The sequence below is a fragment of the Oryctolagus cuniculus genome, chromosome 18, assembly GCF_051225735.1.
Source record: "Oryctolagus cuniculus isolate XC-2025 breed Fujian yellow rabbit chromosome 18, ASM5122573v1, whole genome shotgun sequence".
Classification (NCBI taxonomy): domain Eukaryota; kingdom Metazoa; phylum Chordata; class Mammalia; order Lagomorpha; family Leporidae; genus Oryctolagus; species Oryctolagus cuniculus.
The window spans coordinates 47,018,265-47,035,157 of NC_142884.1; the positions used below are offsets into that span (position 1 = coordinate 47,018,265).

The 16,893-nt window shown below is 48.4% G+C and overlaps 2 protein-coding genes across 11 annotated transcripts in view; one reads left to right on the forward strand and one right to left on the reverse strand.

Moving 5' to 3' along the window:
- The window catches only part of CHD9NB (CHD9 neighbor), a 57,486-nt gene that overhangs the window by 12,848 nt on the left and 27,745 nt on the right, over positions 1–16,893 (reverse strand). The gene's annotated exons all lie outside the window — the stretch shown is intronic.
- CHD9 (chromodomain helicase DNA binding protein 9) overlaps positions 1–16,893 on the forward strand; it is a 281,829-nt gene that overhangs the window by 860 nt on the left and 264,076 nt on the right. The gene's annotated exons all lie outside the window — the stretch shown is intronic.

Genomic DNA, 16,893 nt, shown 5'->3' on the forward strand with positions numbered 1-16,893 from the left:
GCAGGGGAGTGGATCAGAAGGGGAGCAGCCAGGACGCGAACAGGAGTCCATAAGAGTTGGCAGCCGCTTAGGCAGCTGCTTTCCCATACACCACAGCGCTGGCCTCTCTTACTCACCTTTGGGTTGTCAGACAACCCAAACCAAGTAACAAGCCAATACCCCGGCCTTCCCCAGGGCTGTTTCTGAAAGGGCTGAACTTGAAAGTGTGCAGGGAAGTGGAATGTGAGATTTGTGGTGGGGGAGGGCAGCTGTCTGCCCTCCCCTGCCCCCAGCATGCTGGAGGCAGCTGGAGCTGCCCTCATCATTTTGGTAAATGGAACCTAGCAGGCCAAGCGGAAGCTCTCTCACAACCAGTAAGAGAGTGTTTAAGGACCCCTTTGGTAGCACAGGAAGCTGACCTCAAAGAGAGCCAGGAAAGTGCGTGGGTAGGGTTAGATAATTAATAAGAAACTGATCCCCTCTTACAGCCAGGCTGTCTGACCCCACAGCCCGTACACAGACGAGCACTCCACTGTTCCCTTGTTGATTGAGAACATGCAAGAGCCGCTGAAGGCAGGGGCAGGTGTATGCTGTGTCCCAGAAACACTAGCTGTCAGGGGCAGGCAAGTGGCACAGTGGTCACGACACGGCTTGGACCGAATATGTCTCATGTTCAGGTGCCTGTGTTTGAGTGCTGGCTGTTTCCAATTCCAGCTCCCTGCCGCTGAGCATGCTGGGAAGCAGCAGGTGTTGATGGCTCAAGAATTTGGGTCCCTGCAGCCCACTCTGTGTTGCACTCTGGGTTCCTGGCTTCAACTTGGCTCATCCCTGGCTGTTGTGGGCATATGGGGAGTGAACCAGCAGATGGGAGATCTCTTTGTGTCTGTCTGTCTCTGTGCCTGTCAAATAAATAAAAATAAATTAAACAGCATGGTAACAGTAACTGTTACGAACAGAGCACATGTGCTGAATGGAGTCATTCAGTCCTTCAGTCTGTATTTGTTCTTGAGAGCCTACTGTGTGCCCCGTGGGAGATCTTCCAGGTACGAGAGAGAAAAGGATGAGACAGATGTGAATTGGCCTTAGTCAGTTCACAGTGTATGAATGAGAGAAACAAGAAGGTACAGAAGATTCTCATTGTTCGTAAGGGCTGTATTTGTGACTTCATCAAATTTGTGTGTAACCCCCAAATCAATATTTCTGAACACTGTCACGGTCATAGAGGGACAGAGGCAGCACAGCAAAAAAGCTGGGCTTCCCCAGGCTGGGCTTCCCCAGGCCTCTGCACCTGCTGCTCCTTGGCCTGATACACTTTTTCAGCTGAGGTCCAACAAAGGGACAGTCTGCCTTCGCATTTCGGCTCTCACACTACTCCTACTCCCCGATTTATGAAAGCTCAGCTTGACAGTTTGCCCTCTTGGTGATGGTGGGAAAGCTATACCTGTGTTGAGTAGAAGCTGTGCTTTTAAATGTTGGCGTTCTCCTGGTGTGCAGTCCGATTCTCCCTAGATGCTGAACAGTGGTCGCCAGCCGTGTTTCCTGGCTAGCTGCACATTCAGGAGGGTGAGCGGGCAAGGCTCCAGTGTCCTGTATTGCTAAGCCAGGATGTTCAGTAGGTTCAATGTGTTGAATGCATTTTTAAAATATTTGTGTTTATTTTATTTGAAAGGCAGGGGGAGCTGGCACTGTGGCACAGAGGGTTAAGCCACGGCCTGCAGCTCCAGGATCCCATATGGGTGCTGGTTCAAGTCTTAACTACTCCACTTCTGATCTAGCTCCCTGCTAGTGCACCTGGGAAAGCAGAGGAGGATGACCCAAGTCCTTGGGCCCCTGCACTCACTTGGGAGACCTGGAAGAAGCTCCTGGCTCCTCACTTCTGCCTGGGCCATCCCCGGTCATTGCAGGTTTTCGGGGAGTGAACCAGCAGGTAGAAGATCATTCTCTGTCTCTCTCCTCCCTCTGGGTAGCTCTGACTTTCAAATTAATAAATGAATCTTAAAAATAAAAAAAAAAGAAAGAAAAGAAAAGCCTTACTTTAAAATAAAAAGGCAGAGAGACAGACATTTTTCTATTTGCTGACTCACTACCCAAATGCCTACAACAGCCATGGCCGTGCCAGTCTGAAACTAGGAGCCTGGAAAAGCACCCAAGCCTCCCACATAGGTGGCAGGAACCCAACTGCTTGAGCAATTAGCTGCTGCCTGCAGGTTGAGCATTAGCAAGAAGCTGGATGAGAAGTGGAGTAGCTGGGCCTTGAACCTGGCTCTCTGATTTGGGGGACATGTGACCCACACAGAGCTTTCAGTACTGTACCACATGCGTACCACTTACATGCATTTTTTATTTATGCTATTTTCAACTACAATGAGTTTTGTGGTTGAGGAACATTGGTATAAGTGTCATTTTTATGCTCTAGTGTCACATTTTTTGCACTTTTTTTTTGGTGATTTGGTTGTTTAAAATGTTAGATAAGTGTCATTCATCATGAGTCATAGTGCTGTTGGCTAGATTCAGTGTTAATAAAACACTATGTGTGTGTGATATTGTGTGCATGTGTGTGTGTGTTGCATAAAGCACCTTTAAGCAGACACAAACGTAAAAGGATTACGTGTTGATCTGCCACGTGGGGTAGGGTGAAGACAAACATGTTGCAAACAGAAAGAGCAGCAGGTGCAAAGGCCTGGAGGTGGCCAAGGGCTTGGCAAGATCAGGGAACTCGCAGAGAGCCTGTGGGTAGGGAGTGTGGTGGTCAAAAGGAGCAGAGGTGCAAAAATGCAATAAGCACTGGGGATCGAGGCTGGGCAGGTGCGCTGTGCTGTGTGGCCAGCTCTCATTTCATCCGATGAGCACAGTAATCCTGGCAGGCTGGACAGGATCCTTTCTGCCTTGGCGGGTGATGAAACTGATGCCCCATGCCAGCAAATGACTGCCGAAAGTCACACTCCTGGCAAACAGCAGCTCACCCATCCCCATCTCAATCTAATGTTGAGCAGACATCTGAGTCTTTCTTTTTTATTTATTTATTTTAAAGAGTTACAGAGAGGCAGAGGGTGAGAGGGAGAGAGGGGTCTTCTATCCGCTGGTTCACTTCCTAGATGGCCACAATGGCCAGAGTTGTGCTGATCCGAAGCCAGGAGCCAGGAGCTTCTTCTGGGTCCCCAACACAGGTGCAGAGGCCCAAGGACTTGCACCATCTTCTACGGCTTTTCCAGGCCATAGCGGAGAGCTGGATTGGATGTAGAGCAGCCGGGACTCGAACCGGCACCCATATGGGATGCCGGCCCTGCAGGCAGCCCTGACGTCTGAGTCTTGATCAGAGATCTCAGATGCAGCCATGGCCCAGAAGTTTGTTGTGACTGGGGGAGGAATCAGGAAATAAGTGATGGTAAAAGCCACCAAACGTGGATGAAACCTCCTGAGGGGCAGAGTATGGAGGAGAGTTCTCATGCCCTCTTTAAAAAATAAATGTATTTTTGGTATAAAACATTCATACCAGTGGCAGACTTTGTGATGCAACAGGTTAAGCTGCTACTTGGCCCACCTGCATCCCATAGTGGAGTGCCGCCAGTTCAAGTCCTGGCTGCTCCGCTTCTGATGCAGCTTTTACTAACGCATCCTGGGAGGCAGCAGATGATGGCATGAGTGTTTGGACCCCTGCCACCCAGAGGGGAGACCCAAATGGAGTCACTGGCTCCTGGCTTCTTCATCCTAACCCAGCTCTGGCTGTTGGAGGCATTTGGGCAGTGAACCAGCAAATGGAGGATCTCTCTCTCTCTCTCTCTCTCCCCTCCTCCTCTTCCTCCTCCTCCCCCTCCCCTCTCCCTCCCTCCCTCTTCTCTGACACTCTGCACTTCAACTAAATAAATGAATATTTTTAAGTAAAAGACTAACATTTTGTGACGCACAATAATTATATAAAATCCAAACTTCAGTGTCCATAAACTTTTATTGGAACACTGCTGTGTTCATTCGTTTGCACAACCGTCTATGGCTATTTCTTCACCACAATAGCAGGGGAAGTAGTTGCAGCTGAAACCATCTGGCCCAGAAAGCTCAAAGTACTTAGTGTCTGGTAGCAGGCGTTCAGCCTAGCAGTTAAGACAGCTGCACCCCACCCTGGGAGGGGCTGGGTCTCCTTCCTCACTCTGGCTCCTGATGCCAGCTTCCTGCCAAGGCAGCCCCTGGGAGGCAGTGGTGACGGCTCAAGTCATGGGGGTCCTGCCACCCACTGCAGACCTAGATTGCAATTGCATTCCTGGCTCTTAGCTTTGGCCCTGGACCAGCCCCAGCCAATGAGGACATTTTAAAAAGTTTACTAAGTAGGTCTTCATAGAAGACACTTGCTGGTCCCTGTTCAAGATCTTATCCTGCAGGAGGCCGACTGCGGCCTGGTTGCTGGGTGAATGGAGAGGCCGTGTGCAGTCAGAATCAGGACGCCAGACTCCACGTTTCTCTCCTCTCATCCTGTGACCACGCTCACTACCATCTGCAGGTATCCTGGACCCTTTCACTGTGCCATGAATGCATTGTTCTTTAAAACATAACTATGACTGTGGTTATTTATTTATTTTCATCTTACCTGAGATACAGAGAGAGGTAGGCTTACTACCCAAATGTTCTCAAGAGCCAGGGCTGGACCAGCCTGAAGCCAGGAGCCCAGAACTCAATCTGGATTTCCCATGTGGGTGGCAGGAACAAAAGTATTTGAGCCATCAGCTCAAATACTTTGTATTTTCTTACAAATAATTTAAACGTGTAAACACTATTCCTAACTCACAGGCTGCACAGAAATAGACAACGGGCAGGATGTGATCCGTGGGCTGTAATTTGCCAACTCTTGATCCTGAATCCTAAGGGTGAGAAGACATTCAGTGTCCACCACCTCTCCTGACTCAGTAGTCTCTCTTGAGGGGCTGGCGCTGTGGCACAGCGGGTTAAAGCCTTGGCCTGTAGCACTAGCATCCCATATGGTTGCCAGTTCGAGTCCCGGCTGCTCCACTTCCGATCCAGCTCCCTGCTAACGCACCTGGGAAAGCATCAGAGGACCCTGCACCCACATGGGAGACCTGGAGAAAACTCCTGGCTCCGGGAACTCAGCTTCGGACATTGCGACCATTTGGGGAGTGAACCAGTGGATGGAGGACTTTGTCTGTCTCTACCTCTCTTTGTAAGTCTGTCTTTAAAAAAAAAAAAAATTCAACAAAAAGTTTTCCATTTCTTTAGTGCCCCAATAAACTGGAACCACTTACCGGGCAACAGCAGAAGGTTAAAACTGCCACAGTTGGGGTTTCCCCAGAGCAGACCAGGAGACCAGGAATCAGGTGGCAGAAATGGATTGGAAAGTGATGTCGAAAGGCCCAGTGAGTGTGAAGTGAACCAGGAAGGGGGAAAGCCGGGAAAGGACAAGCTATGAGTGAGTTCCCACCGGGCAGTGGGGCTCGCTTCCTTGGGGGCCTGTGGAGAGACTGGGAAAGCATTCAGGAGTCCCCTGAAGCCTCAGGGACCCACGGTGCTTCTCCAACTCCCATCCCTCATTTTTTCATTTATTTTTTAGAGATGTATTTATTTATTTGAGAGGCAGAGTTACAGACAGAGAGAGGGAGAGACAGAGAAAAAAGGCTTCCATCCGCTGGTTCACACCCCAGATGGCTGCAACGGCTGGAGCTGGGCTGATCCGAAGCTGGGAGGCAGGAGCTTCTTCTGATTCTCTCACATCAGGGCAGGGGCCCTGGTACCTGGGCCATCTTAGCAGAGAGCTGGATCGGAAGAAGAGCAGCCAGGACACAAGCCAGCACCCATATGGAATGCCAGTGCCGCAGCTGGGGGTTTAGCCTACTATGCCACAGCGCCAGCCCTCCCATCCCTCATTGACTGAGGGTCGCCCCTAAGCCCTTTTCTTCCTGACAAGCCTGGCCTGCCCTGCTTGCTGCTGTGTGCACCCTGTGGCCAGAAAGAAAACAAAAATGAGGGGCAGGGGTGCACATTTGGCACAGCAGTGAAGACACCACTTGGGTTGCCCACGTCAATATCAGAATGCCTGGGTTCATAGTGCATCTCCACTTCCAATCCAGCTTCATGCTAATGTACACCCTGGGAGGCAGCAGGCAGTGACTGGAGTAGTTGGGTTCCTGCCACCCGTGTGGGAGACCTGGATTGAGTTCCCCACAGCTGACTTCACCCTGGCTGTTACAGGCATTGGGAATGAACTAACAGATGGGAAATGGGTGTGTGTGTGTGTGTGTGTGTGTGCACGTGCCTTTCAAATAAATAAACTCGAGAGGTAGGCACCCACAGCTTGCACTCCTGAGTGTTTCCGACTCTGCCTTTTTTTTTTTTTTTTTTTTTTTTTTTTGACAGGCAGGAGTGGACAGTGAGAGAGAGAGACAGAGAGAAAGGTCTTCCTTTGCCGTCGGTTCACCCTCCAATGGCCGCCACGGCCAGCGCGCTGCAACCAGCGCACCGAGCCGATCCGATGGCAGGAGCCAGGTACTTATCCTGGTCTCCCATGGGGTGCAGGGCCCAAGGACTTGGGCCATCCTCCACTGCACTCCCGGGCCACAGCAGAGAGCTGGCCTGGAAGGGGGGCAACTGGGACAGAATCCGGCGCCCCAACCGGGACTAGAACCTGGTGTGCCGGCGCCGCAAGGTGGAGGATTAGCCTAGAGAGCTGCGGCGCCGGCCACCAACTCTGCTTTCTAATGGGGTATGGCTCATACCGCTGGTGAGATGGTTCAGTGTAACACAGAGGAGCTCGGTGCTCTGGAACACAGAGTCCCAGAGCAGGAAAGGTATTCCCTTTTGACCCCATCTCTAATCCTCTCTCCCACTCTGAGGCTTCCCCTGTCCCCATGGCAGGTGCTCTGACCAATCCTGACCTTTCACTTCCTCCAGCTTGTCAGACTCTTCCTCTGACCACAGTCAGCAGAAGTCACAGTGAAGTCCTACAGCACTTGTGTAATACTGGCTCTTTCGTCCCTCTTTTTAATGACTTGTTTTTATTTATTTGAGTGACAGAGACAGAAAGGGAGAGAAAGATATCTTCCATCCGCTGGTTCATTCCCCAAATGCCAGAAACAGCCCAAAGCCAGAGGTGTGGACCTCTACCAGGGTCTCGCACATAGGTGGCGGGAACTCAGATACTGGGCCGTCTTCTGTCGCTTTCCCAAGCTCATTAGCAGAGAGCTGTATTGGAAGAGGAGCAGCCAGGATTCTAAGCATCACCCAGAGATATGTGATGCTGACATTGCAAGTGGTAGCTTAACTCACTTCACCACAATGCCAGCCCATCCTTACTTCCTTTTTAAAATTTTATTTATTTGAGAGAGAGAGAGAATTCCCATCCCTTGATTTATTTCCAAAATGCCCACAGGAGAACCCAGTCCAGGTCTCCCACAGAGACCCAGCTACCTCTCAGGGTTTGCATTAGGAAGCTGGAATCCGGAGCCAGAGCCAGGACTTGACGCCAGGCTCTCTGTCATGATATACGAGCCTTGGAACCGATGTATTAACCACTAAGTCAAATGCCCAGCCCAGCTTCTCTCTTTTAATCAAAAACAGCAATCCTCCAATCCAAGGCATTTGAGTGGCCACAGTAATTGTAACCATTTAACAACATTGTTAAAATAGTAATGATTTAATAACATTGCTTTTTTTGTGTCTTTATTGCTTCCACCTATACATGACAATTGTTACTGACTTTGCATGTATAGTATTGATACAAAGTTTTTTGTTTTTGTTTTTTAAATTTATTTATTTGTTTGAAAGGCAGAGTTAGAGAGAGGGAGAGACTGAGAGAGAGATCTTCCATCTACTGGTTCACTCCTCAAATGACTTCAACAGCCAGGGCTGGGCCAGATCAAAGCCAGGAGCCAGGAACTCCATCCAGGTCTCCCACATCAGTGGCAGGGGCCCAAACACTTGAACCATCTTCCACTGCTTTCCCAGGCACATTTCAGGGAACTGGATGAGAAGCAGAGCAGTCAGGACTTAAACTGGCATTCATATGGGATGCCTGTGTCGCAGGCAGCGCTTAACCTGCTGGGCCACATTGCTAGCCCCTAAAATTTCCTTTAAGATAAGTGTGCAATGGGGTGGGCATTTGGTGTCATGGGTAAGATACCTCTTGGGAGTGCCTGGCTCAAGTCTAGCTCTGCTTCTGATCCTAGCTTTCTAATAATGTGCACCCTGACAGGCAGCAGATTATGGCTCAAGAAATTGGGTCCCTGCCACCTCCATGGGAGACCCAGATTGAGTTTCTGGTATCTGGCTCCTGGTCATGGCTTACTCCAGCTCTGGCTGTTGAGGGCATTTGGGGAGTGAACCAGCAGATGGAAGATCCATCTCTCTTTCATATAATATGAAAATGAGTAATTATTTTCAAATATTAATGATAAATCATTTGTCCATTTAAAGGCAAATATTAAGCAAGCAATGGGATAGGCAGGATGAGAATATAATAATATTTGTTGACATTAACTGTAGGCTGAATACTTTTTAAAAACTCTTTAAATTTTAATATATATTTTTATTTTATAAAAAGTTTTTGAGGCCAGCATTGTGGCATAGCAGGTAAAGCTGCTGCTTGTGACACCGGCGTCCGACATGGCACTGGTTGGTGTCCCAGCTGCTCCACTTCTGATCCAGCTCCCTGCTAATAGCCTGGTAAAAAGCAGCGGAAGATGGCCAAAGTCCCACCCAGATGGGAGACCTGGAAGAAGCTCCTGGCTTGGGCTTGTCCCAATGCTGGCCATTGCAGCAATCTGGGGAGTGAACCAGTGGATGGAAGATCTCTCTCTCTCTCTCTCTCTCTCTCTCTCTTTGTCTCTCTGTCTTTCCCTCTCTCTAACTCTGACTTTCAAATAAATAAAACCTTTTAAAATTTTTTTAAAAAATTTATATGAAAGGTAGAAAGATAGAGGCAAACAGAAAGAAAGAACTTCCACATGCTAGGTCATTCCCTAAATGCCTACAACAACCAGGGCTGGACCAGGAACTCAGTCCAGATCTCCCACATGGGTGGCAGAGACCCAAGTACTTGAGCCATCACCTGCTGCCTGGCAGGGTGCACAGTGGGAGGAAGTTGGAGTTGGGAGCATAGCCAGGACTCAAGCCCAGTGTGGGATGCAGTTATTTCAAGTAGCGACTTAACCTCTGCACCAGACTCCCACCCCTATATTTTTATTTTTATTATTTAAAAAAAGTATTTATTTATTTTGAAAATCAGAGTCAAAGAGAGAAAGGGAGAGACAGAGATCTTCTATCCACTGGCTCGTTCCCCAGATGGCCTCAAAAGCTGGGGCTGGACCAGGCTGAAGCCAGGAGCCAGGAGCTGCTTCTGAGTCTCCCACATAGGTGTCAGGAACCCAGACACTTGAGCCATCTTCCACTGCTTTTCCCAGGTACATTAGCAGTGAGCTGGATTGGAAGTGGAGCAGCCAGGACAGGAACCGGTACCCATATGGGATGCCAGTGCTGCAGATGGTGCTTCACCCTCCATGCCACAAAGCTGGCCCCTGTATATTTTTATTTGTAATTGATGCATAATAATTGTGCAATTACGGGATACAGTGCTATTTCAACCTCATGTATGTTACGTATACTGATCAAGTCAGAATAACTGGCATACCCATGACCTCAAACATGTATCATTTCTTTGTGTGGGGATCATTCAGAAACCTTTCTGCTAGCTCTTTGAAATGTATGCAGTTATTTGATGTCAACCGTAGTTACCCCGCTGTGCTGTAGAACACCAGAGGTTAACCCTCTCTAACTGTACCTCTGCACCTGTTAAGCATCCCTGTCTCCCTCAGCCTCCCAGCCAGAGTCATTGTTCTACTCTGCTTGTATGAGATGCACAGTTATTAACTTTCACATGTGGTATTTGTCTTTCTGTGCCTCATTTATTTCATGTAACATAATTTCTTCCCGTTCCATCCATCTTCCTACAAATGACCGGATTTCATTCCTTTTTATGGCTGAATAATATTCCATTGTGTTTACGTACCACGTTTTCTTTTCCATTCATTGGCTAATAGACACTTAAGTTGATTCTGTATCTCGGATACTGTGAGTAGTTCTACAATAAACATGGAAGAGTGGATATGTCTTTGATATGCCAGTTTCTTTTCCTTTGGGTGTATACCAGTAGTGGAATTACTGGCTCTATAGTAGTTCTATTTCTAGTTCTTTGGGGAACCTCCATACTTCTTTCCATGATGGCTGTACTAATTTACATTCTCACCACAGTGTATGAGAGTTCCCCTTTCTTTGCATCCTCTGCTGGCTGTGTCTCTCAGCGTTTTATATGTGTGATTCAGTGAATCCTCCCCACACCATATAGGCTAAGTACTATTTGAGGTAGGTACTTCCCTTAGCTCTGTTTTGCTTCTAAGAAAACAGGGATGTGGAAGTTAAAGAACTTGCCTAAAGTCACAGAGCTAGGCAGTGACAGAACTAGAACCCAAACCCAGGCATTCCTGGTCCAGAGCTGGGGCTCTTACTTATGGGATGACACTGCCACTCACAAATTTGACAAAAGAAAAAAGTTTTCTAAAATGTGAAGGTGAGGGGCTGGTACTGTGTTGTAGTAGGTAAAGCTGCCACCTGCAGCACCAGTATCCAGTATGGATGCTGGTTCGAGTCCTGGCTGCTCCACTTAGGATCCAACTCCCTGCTAATGCACCTAGGAAAGCAGCAGAGGATGGCCCGAGTGTTTGGGTCCCCTCACCCACGTGGGAGGCCGGGATGAAGCTCCTGGCTCCTGGCTTCAGACTGGCCCAGCTCTGGCTGTTGGAGCCATTTGGGGAGTGAACCAGCAGTTGGAAGATCTCTTTTTCTGTCTCTCCCTTTCTCTCTCTCTTTGTAACTCTGCCTTTCAAATAAATAAACAAATCTTAAAAAGATTCTTTAAAAAATGTGAAGGTGGTATTTGAATAACTGAAATTAAAGGAAAACTGCCATAAAAGGTTCCTCTTTAAAAAAAAAAATCCATATAGGGGCCGACATGTGGCTTAGTGGGTAAAGCTGCTGTCTGCAGTGCTGGCATCCCATATGGATGCTGGCTCGAGTCCCGGCTGCTCCACTTCCAATCCAGCTCTCTCCTGTGGCCTGGGAAGGCAGTAGAAGATGGCCCAAGTTACCCTCATGGAAGACCTGAAAGAAGCGCTGTACCCTCAAGGGCCCCTGCACCTGCGTGGGAGACCTGGAAGAAGCTCCTGGCTCCTGGCTTCAGACCGGCACAGCTCTGGCCGTTGCAGTCATCTGGGGAGTGAACCAGCGATGGAAGGTCCCTCTTTCTGTCTCTCTGCCTCTGCCTCTTTGTAAACCATGCCTTTCAAATAAATAAATACATCTTTTAAAAAAAAAAATCCATTTATTTGAAAGAGTGACAGAGAGAGGAAAGAGAGAGGAAGGAAGGAGATCAGTCTTCTATCCATTGGTTCATTCCCCAAATGTCCACAACAGCCAGGGCTAGGGCAGCCTGAAGCCAGGAGCCCAGAACACCATCTGGGTCTCCCATGGTAGGCAGGGTCTCCAGCACTGGAGCCATCTTCTGCTGCCTCCAGGGTGCACATTAGCAGGGAGCTGGATTAAAAGCTGAGCATTTGGGACTCAAACCAGTACTCCGATATGGGACGTGGACCTCCCAAGTAGTGGTTTCACCCAGTGTCAAAATGCCTGTGCCTAAGGTTCCTCTTTTCTGATCTGTCTCCATGTGCCTTCCACATTTGGTTGTCGTGCTTCCTTCTGGAGCCTCAGGTAATAAATCCATCCCCTTTACGTCACTACTGCCTTTCAGGTATTTGATGATGGGAGCTGGATGGCCTTCCCTGCTCTAGATTACACATTGTCTCTTCCTTCTGTTTATTCTCTATGCGTGTGTGTTCTTGGCATCATCCCCTAGGAATAGGGCCTCTTTCTTCTTCATTATTATAATTATTATTATTAACTTATTTGAAAGGCAGAGAAACAGAGCTCCCATCTGCTGATTCACTCCCCAGATGCCCACAGCAACAGGAAATATGTTGGACCAAGCCCAGAGCTGGAATCTCAATCTGGGTCTCCCATATGGGCGACAGGAACCTACTGATGTGAACCATCACCACGGCCTCCCAGGGTCTGCATTGACTGGAATCAGAGACTAAAGCCAGGATTGAACTCAGGTGCCCCAAGATAGAATAGGGATATGTTTTTTTAAAAGAAACTTTCCCAACTTTTAAAAAATTAATTTATTTGGGGCTAAAACTCTGGCGTAGTGGGCTAAGCCTCCGCCTGTGGCACCAGATCCCATATAGGCACGAGTTTGTGTCCCAGCTGCTCCTCTTCCGATCCAGCTCTCTGCTGTGGCCTGGGAAAGCAGTGGATGATGGCCAAGTCCCTGGGCCCCTGCAACTGCGTGGGAAACCCAGAAGAAGCTCCTGGTTCCTGGCTTCAGATCAGCTCAGCTCTGGCTGTTGTGGCCATCTGGGGAGTGAACCAGCTGACAAAAATCTTTCTTTCTGTCTCTCCCTCTCTCTGTAACTCTGCTTCTCAAATAAATAATAAAATAAAATCTTACAAAATTAATTTATTTGAAAGAGTGACAAAGGAGAGAGAAGAGGGAGAGAGATCTCCTATTTATTATTTTACTCAACAAATGCCTGCAATAGCCAGGGCTGGGCCAGGCTGCAGTTGGGAGGCAGGAATTCCATTGTGGTCCCCCCATTTGAGTTCAGGAACCCAAGGGCTTGGGTCATTCTCTGCTGCCTTCCCAGGCACACCAGGAAGTGGAGTCAAAAATGGAGAATCTGGGACTTGAATCAGCATTCAATATGGGATATGGGTTTCTGAGACCAGAGCTTGTCCTGCTATACCTCAGTACCAGCCTGGGATACAGCAATCTTAACCTCTAAGCCAAAGACCTACCCTCATATTTTTTGTTCAATAGAACTTACAAAGTTTAGTTTTGTTGCTTTGGCTTTTGGTGGGGCAGGTCTTCCACAGTTCTCTGTGGGCTTAGGGTAGTTGGCTGTGGCTGAGGTGACTGATGTGGCAAAGGATAGCTCAAGAAACAAGCCGCTGGCACTGCGGCTCACTAGGCTAATCCTCCACCTGCAGCACCGGCACCCCTGGTTCTTGTCCCCGTTGCTTCTCTTCCAGTCCAGCTCTCTGCTGTGGCCCGGGAAGGCAGTGGAGGATGGCCCAAGTGCTTGGACCCTGCACTGGCATGGGAGACCAGGAGGAAGCACCTGGCTCCTGACTTCGGATCGGTGCAGTGCGCCGGCCGCAGCGCACCAGCCATGGCGGCCATTTGGGGGGTGAACCAACGGAAAAGGAATACCTTTCTCTCTGTCTCTCTCTCTGTCTAACTCTGCCTGTCAAAAAGTAAAAATAAATAAAATAAAATAAAATAAAGAGAAAGAAACAAGGAAGGGAAGGACTGGTGTTGTGGCACAGTGGGTAAAGCCACCGCTGTGACACTAGCATCCAATGTGAGTGCCAGTTCCAGTCCCAGATGCTCCAGTTCCAGTCCCAGATGCTCCACTGCCAATCCAGCTCCCTGCTAATGCACTTGGAAAAGCTGAAGATGATGGTCCAAGTGTTTTGTGTCCCTGCTACCCATGTAGGAGTTCCGGATAAAGTTCTAAGCTCTGGCTTCAGTGTGGCCCAGCCCCAGCCCTTTTGGCCATTTGGGAGTGAACCAATAGATGGAAGATCTTTCTTTCTCTATATATCTGTTTCTCTATCATTGTCTTTCAAATAAATAAATAAATCTGTAAAGCAATTAAAGAGGGGGGCTGGTGCTGTGGCATATTAGATAAAGCCGCCTCCTGCAGTGCCGGCATCCCATATGGATACCTGTTCAGGTCCTGGCTGCTCCACTTCTGACCACCTTTCTGCTATGGCCTGGGAAAGCAGCAGAAGATGCCCCAAATGCTTGGGCCCCTGCACCCATGTGGGAGACTCGGAAGCAGCTCCTGGTTCCTGGCTTTTGATCAGTGCAGCTCTGGCTTTTGTAGCCATTTGGGGAGTGAACTAGGGGATGGAAGACTATCTCTCTCTCTCTGCCTCTGCCTCTGCCTCTCTGTAACTCTTCCTTTCAAATAAATAAATCTTACAAAAAAAAAAAAAAAAACTTAAAAAAAAATCAAAGAGGGAGACAAGCTGGCTGATCAAGGAGAAACCAGTCAGTCCCAGGGGCTGGAGACTGGCCATTCTGATCCCATGTCTTTCTTTCTTTCCTTTTTTTTTTTTTTTTTTTTTGTTTAAAGATTTATTTATTTATTTATTTGAAAAGCAGAGTTACAGAGAGGCAGAGGCAGAGAGAGAGAAAGGTCTTCATACATTTGTTCACTCCCTAATTGGCTGCAATGGCTGGAGCAGAGCTGACCCAAAGCCAGGAGCCAGGAGCTTCTTCCGGTCTCCAACACAGGTGCAGGGATCCAAGGACTTAGACCATCTTCTACTACTTTCCCAGGCCATAGCAGAGAGCTAGATGGGAAGTGGAGCAGCCGGGACTCAAACTGGCACCCATATGGGATGCTGACATTGCAAGTGACCACTTTACCCGCTATTCCACAGCGCCGGCCCCTCCTCTTTCTTCAAAGACCAGAGGTAATGCTTCTTTAGTGCCCTTGGAACTAATCAGGCTGGAAGGGACAGACTCGCCACATTCACCCTGCCTGGGGAGGAAGCCAGACCACAAATACATTAAATCACAGTGGGAGAAGGGACTACAGAGCAGCCTGAACCCTTTATGTCAACTTGTCAGCACGCTCTGTCCCTGTGGGAAAGTCCACATGGAAAGCCAGATTCTAGTCCTAAGGTTGGTACTTGTGGAGTTGAAGCAAGGTGAGCAAGATGAATGATTTTAATAACGAGGCGAGCCTAGGATACCTGTGTCCTCTAAGGGAGACAGGAGTGCAGGGTGGCAGCACTGCGGACCTCCTTGGTCTTCACAGTGCTTGTGGGCGATGCGGCCAGTCAGCGGCAGCACCTGAAGATCCTGTCGGGAGAGTGTCCCAGGGACTGAGCTGCCTGTCCCGCTCAAGGGGGTGTCCAGAACTCCCAGCACTCTGGACCACGGGGAGACAAGGCTGACCCTCAGAGACTTTATGCACAGCTTTTCCTGAGCTGCTACCACGTCGCCATTCCTCTCTACCTGTTATTCCTTCAGCTGTGTTAATGCAATTGCCCAGTTTCTTTTTTTTTTTTTTTTTTTTTTTATTGTCCTTGTCTTGATTTGATTTCCAGACCTTGCTTTTCCGGCTCTGTCCAGAGGCACATCCTGTCTTGTCCTTAAGGACTTTTGCAGATCAGTAATCACAGATGTTATGAGTGTGTTCCACTGATCTGTGCTCTCCTCACATGTTGGGGTGACCTCCTGGATCCTTCCAAGCCAGGAAACAGTCCCTAGCAATCAAAAAGCAATGTGCTGGAATGTTGGGTTGTGTTCGTTGTAGAATTGGCAGCATCGTAATTTTTTTTTTTTTGAAAGGCAGAGGAACCCAGACAGACAGATACAGAGCTTCTGTCTGCTGGTTCGCTTCCCAAAGGCCCCCATAGTAGCTGGGGCTAGGCCAGGCTGAAGCCAGGAGCTCAGAACTCCATCCAGGGACCCAAGTACTTGAGCCATCTCTCCTATTTCCCAGGGTGTAGATCAGGAGGAAGCGGGAATCAAAAGCAAAGTGGGGCTTGAACCCAGGCAGCTCCAGTATGGGATGCAGGTGTCCCAAGCAGCATCTTAACCATTGTACCAAAAATATACCCCTTATTTGTTTTTAGTACTCTTTATATGTAAATTAGAACAATTTAGATTTACAGAAAAATTGAGATAATAATCCAGACTTCCTGTACCCAAACACCTATTTCCCTGATTAGTAATATATTACTTTGCTACATTTGTTACAACCAACTAATATTGTTATCTGATATGGTGCATTTGTTACGATCAACTAGTATATATAATTATTTTCTAAAGTCCCTAGTGTATTTGGATGTCTTTAGTGTTTATCTAATGTCCTTTTTCTATGCAGGATCCCATCCAATGTCTCACGTGGCATTTCATTGTTGTGTCTCCTTAGGCTCCTCTTGGTTATGATATTTTCTCAGAATGTCCTCATTCCTGACGATCCTAACAGTTGTGGTCAGTTATTTTGTAGAATACCTCTCCACTGTCACCTCCTGAGTGGGTGAAGAGATGTCCCTGGAAGGGGATGTATCCACAGTTGTAATAGGGTAGGAGGCCTGGGTGCTTGTTGTAGTGGTTAAGATGCAGCTCAGGACACCCGAATTCCATAGCGGGGTGCCTGGGTTCAAGTCCTGGCTCTGCTCTTGATTCCAGCTTCCTGCACGTGCACACCCTGGGAGGCAGCAGGTGATGGCTCAAGTAATGGAATCTGCCACCCCCTGAGGGGGGTGGGGGGTGGCTGGATTGAGTTTCCAGCTTCCAGCTTTGGCCTGCTTGAGCCCCAGCCATTGCAGGCATTTGGAGAGTGAACCAGTAGACAAGAGTGCATACTCTCTCTCTCTTTCTACGTGTGTGTGTGCACACCTCTCAAGTAAATAAACTTTTTTTTTTTTTAACTTCACAACTCCTGTAGGCCTGGGTTCATACCCCATGTCTACCTCTTGCTGCTTGATGTGTGTACCTTTAGGCAGTTACAAACCTCTGAGCCTCAGTTTCCTCCATTGAAAAACAGAAGTAATACTCATACTGCCACCTGTTTCTTAAGGTTACTGAGTAGGATGCACACAGTAAGTCCTCTATTAATAGAAGATGTTATACTGTCAGGAGGCATTCAGATTCCTTCCGGACCTGGCTCCAGATCCAGGCTCACCTTCCAGGGTAACTCGATAACAGCCTTGTGTGGCACCTCCTCCCTGGTCACTTCCTCTCCCCTGCTGATGCTGCATTATGTGTCCCCCCCCCTTCTG